The sequence below is a fragment of the Lissotriton vulgaris genome, chromosome 5 (genome assembly GCF_964263255.1).
Source record: "Lissotriton vulgaris chromosome 5, aLisVul1.2, whole genome shotgun sequence".
In the NCBI taxonomy this organism is placed as follows: domain Eukaryota; kingdom Metazoa; phylum Chordata; class Amphibia; order Caudata; family Salamandridae; genus Lissotriton; species Lissotriton vulgaris.
The window spans coordinates 23,630,513-23,635,625 of NC_141693.1; positions in this window are offsets into that span (position 1 = coordinate 23,630,513).

Consider the following 5,113-nt stretch of genomic DNA (forward strand, 5'->3'; position numbering starts at 1 on the left):
CAAAAAGAAAAAATGGATTCTAGTTAAGAATCCGTCTTTGTCTTTCTTGAGGCATGATTTAATTATTATTTATTTTTTAAGAATTATTTTTTGCAAATGTCAATTTTGTTGAAACTTCCTGCTAAATTACAGTGGCCAAGCATTTAGAAGCAGCTGATTCCAATCTGTCTCTGTGAATGAAGTGCACGTCCTGACAACGGAGAAATGCTGTTTAATAATCTGGCCCGAGGACCCCCTCGGGGAATGTTCTACCGCTCATACTTATGATTGTGTGTTTGAAATAAAATATTATCATGATGTGAGAACTTTCGTACGTCTTTTCATGTTATGCGACTGCCACTGTCTCCCCGCCACTCTCACCCTTGGCTACCCCTCCCTCCAGCCTAGGGTGGTTTGTTAATTAGGTAATCAAGCCAACAAACTTTATAGGCAAAAACAATGTTTACACAGAAGATAGAAATGTCCAAAAAACTACTTTATCTGTACTATTCTTCAAATGTAAGAAACAAAAATACTGGTCTCTCACCAGCCGACACTGAGATACTCCCAGCACCTGGCTCACCAGCCGACACTGAGCTATACTCCTAGCACCTGGCTCACCAGCCGACACTGAGGTCTACACCCAGCTCCTGGCTCACCAGCCGACACTGAGATATAATAATACAGCATTTTGTAAAGCGCGAACAGCTACCTCGCAGGGAGGTGTCTCGGCGCTAGAAGAACACAGTTGACCTGGGGGTAAGAAGTGAGAGAGTTTAGCAAGGTTGAGTGAAGAGCCAAGTCTTTAGCAACTTCTTGAAGCAAAGTTCGGAGGGGGCTTGCTGGATTGCTGGGGGTAGGGCGTTCCATAATGTTGTAACATTTGCCGAAAAGGTTCGACCTCCTAATCGAGCCCTTCTAGTTCGTGGGACAGACAGTTGAACGCGGCAGTTGGAGCGCAGCGCGCGGGCTTGGGAGTATCTCGGGAGCCTGTTTTTCAGGTACTCCGGGCAGGTACCAAACAGAGATCTGAAGGCCAGCATGAGTGCCTTAAATATACTCCTAGCATCTGGCTCACCAGCCGACACTGAGCTGTACTCCTAGCCCCTAGCTCACCAGCCAAAACTGAGCTCTACTCCTAGCACCTGGCTCACCAGCCGACACTGAGATCTACTCCCAGCTCCTGGCTCACCAGCCGACACTGAGATATACTCCTAGCACTTGGCTCACCAGCCGACATGGAGATATAATCCAAGCACCTGGCTAACCAGCCGACACTGAGATATACTCCAAGCACCTGGCTCACCAGCCGACACTGAGATATACTCCTAGCATGTGGCCTATCAGCCGACACTGAGATACCTAGCACCTGGCTCACCAGCTGACACTGAGATATACTCCAAGTGCCTGGCTCACCAGCCGACACTGACATATACTCCTAGCATGTGGCCTATCAGCCGACACTGAGATATTCTCCTAGCACCTGGCTCACCAGCCGACACTGAGATATACTCCTAGCACCTGGCTCACCAGCCAACACTGAGATATACTCCCAGCACCTGGCTCACAGCCGACACTGAGATATACTCCTAGCACCTGGCTCGCCGGCCGACACTGAGATGTACTCCTAGCATATGACCCTTCAGCCGACATTGAGATATACTCCCAGTGCCTGGCTCACCAGCCGACACTAAGATATACTCCTAGCCTCCTCGCACCTGGCTCAAAAGCCAGCACTGAGATATACTCCTAGCTTCTGGCTCAGCAGCCGACATGGAGATATACTCCTAGCACCTGGCTCACCAGCCGACACTGAGATATACTCCTAGTACCCGGCTCACCAGCCGACACACTAAGATATACTCCCAGCACCTGGCTCACCAGCCGACACACTAAGATCTACTCCCAGCACCTGGCTCACCAGCCGACACAGAGATATACTCCCAGCACCTGGCTCACCAGACGACACTGAGATATACTCCCAGCACCCGGCTCACCAGCCGACACAGAGATCTACTCCCAGCTCCTGGCTCACCAGCCAACACTGAGATATACTCCTAGCACTTGGCTCACCAGCTGACAATGAGATATAATCCAAGCACCTGGCTAACCAGCCGACACTGAGATATACTCCAAGCACCTGGCTCACCAGCCGACACTGAGATATACTCCTAGCAATTGGCCTATCAGCCGACACTGAGATACCTAGCACCTGGCTCACCAGCTGACACTGAGATATACTCCAAGCGCCTGGCTCACCAGCCGACACTGAGATATACTCCTAGCATGTGGCCTATCAGCCGACACTGAGATATTCTCCTAGCACCTGGCTCACCAGCCGACACTGAGATATACTCCTAGCACCTGGCTCACCAGCCAACACTGAGATATACTCCCAGCACCTGGCTCACCAGCTGACACTGAGATATACTCCTAGCACCTGGCTCGCCGGCCGACACTGAGATGTACTCCTAGCATATGACCCTTCAGCCGACACTGAGATATACTCCCAGTGCCTGGCTCACCAGCCGACACTGAGATATACTCCTAGCCTCCTAGCACCTGGCTCAAAAGCCAACACTGAGATATACTCCTAGCTTCTGGCTCACCAGCCGACACTAAGATATGCTCCTAGCACCCGGCTCACCAGCCGACACACTAAGATATACTCCCAGCACCAGGCTCACCAGCCGACACTGAGATATACTCCTAGCACCTGGCTCACCAGCCGACACTGAGATATACTCCTAGTACCCGGCTCACCAGACGACACACTAAGATATACTCCTAGCACCTGGCTCACCAGCCGACACACTAAGATATACTCCCAGCACCTGGCTCACCAGCCGACACAGAGATATACTCCCAGCACCTGGCTCACCAGACGACACTGAGATATACTCCCAGCACCCGGCTCACCAGCCGACACAGAGATATACTCCCAGCACCTGGCTCACCAGACCACACTGAGATATACTCCCAGCTCCTGGCTCACCAGACGACACTGAGAAATACTCCTTGCACCTGGCTCAGCAGCCGACACTGAGATATACTGCCAGCACCTGGCTCACAAGCCGACACTGAGATATTCTCCTAGCACCTGGCTCACCAGCCAACACTGAGATATACTGCCAGCACCTGGCTCACCAGCCGACACTGAGATATACTCCTAGCACCCGGCTCACCAGCCGACACACTAAGATATACTCCCAGCACCTGGCTCACCAGCCGACACTGAGATATACTCCTAGCACCCGGCTCACCAGCCGACACACTAAGATATACTCCCAGCACCTGGCTCACCAGCCGACACTGAGATATACTCCCAGCACCTGGCTCACCAGCCGACACTGAGATATACTCCCAGCACCTGGCTCACCAGCTGACACTGAGATATACTCCCAGCACCTGGCTCACCAGCGGACACTGAGATATACACCTAGCACCTTCCCTTCTGCAGAAACTCCTAGCACCTGGCTCACCAGCCGACACTGAGATATACTCCCAGCACCTGGCTCACCAGCCGACACTGAGATATACTCCCAGCACCTGGCTCACCAGCCGACACTGAGATATACTCCCAGCACCTGGCTCACCAGCCGACACTGAGATATACTCCCAGCTCCTGGCTCACCAGCTGACACTGATATATACTCCCAGCACCTGGCTCACCAGCGGACACTGAGCTCTACTCCCAGCACCTGGCTCACCAGCCGACACTGAGATATACTCCCAGCACCTGGCTCACCAGCCGACACTGAGATATACTCCCAGCAGCCGACACGGAGATATAGTCCCAGCACCCGGCTCACCAGCCGACACACTAAGATATACTCCCAGCACCTGGCTCACCAGCCGACACTGAGATATGCTCCTAGCACCCGGCTCACCAGCCGACACACTAAGATATACTCCCAGCACCTGGCTCACCAGCCGACACTGAGATATACTCCCAGCACCTGGCTCACCAGCCGACACTGAGATATACTCCCAGCACCTGGCTCACCAGCTGACACTGAGATATACTCCCAGCACCTGGCTCACCAGCGGACACTGAGATATACACCTAGCACCTTCCCTTCTGCAGAAACTCCTAGCACCTGGCTCACCAGCTGACACTGAGATATACTCCCAGCACCTGGCTCACCAGCCGACACTGAGATATACTCCCAGCACCTGGCTCACCAGCCGACACCGAGATATACTCCCAGCACCTGGCTCACCAGCCGACACTGAGATATACTCCCAGCTCCTGGCTCACCAGCTGACACTGATATATACTCCCAGCACCTGGCTCACCAGCGGACACTGAGCTCTACTCCCAGCACCTGGCTCACCAGCCGACACTGAGATATACTCCCAGCACCTGGCTCACCAGCCGACACTGAGATATACTCCCAGCAGCCGACACGGAGATATAGTCCCAGCACCCGGCTCACCAGCCGACACACTAAGATATACTCCCAGCACCTGGCTCACCAGCCGACACTGAGATATACTCCTAGCACCCGGCTCACCAGCCGACACACTAAGATATACTCCCAGCACCTGGCTCACCAGCCAACACTGAGGTATACTCCCAGCACCTGGCTCACCAGCCGACACTGAGATATACTCCCAGCACCTGGCTCACCAGCTGACACTGAGATATACTCCCAGCACTTGGCTCACCAGCGGACACTGAGATATGCACCTAGCACCTTCCCTTCTGCAGAAACTCCTAGCACCTGGCTCACCAGCTGACACTGAGATATACTCCCAGCACCTGGCTCACCAGCCGACACTGAGATATACTCCCAGCACCTGGCTCACCAGCCGACACTGAGATATACTCCCAGCACCTGGCTCACCAGCCGACACGGAGATATACTCCCAGCACCTGGCTCACCAGCCGACACGGAGATATACTCCCAGCTCCTGGCTCACCATCTGACACTGAGATATACTCCCAGCACCTGGCTCACCAGCGGACACTGAGCTCTACTCCCAGCACCCGGCTCACCAGCCGACACTGAGATATACTCCCAGCACCTGGCTCACCAGCGGACACTGAGCTCTACTCCCAGCACCTGGCTCACCAGACGACACTGAGATTTACTCCCAGCACCTGGCTCACCAGCTGACACTGAGATAT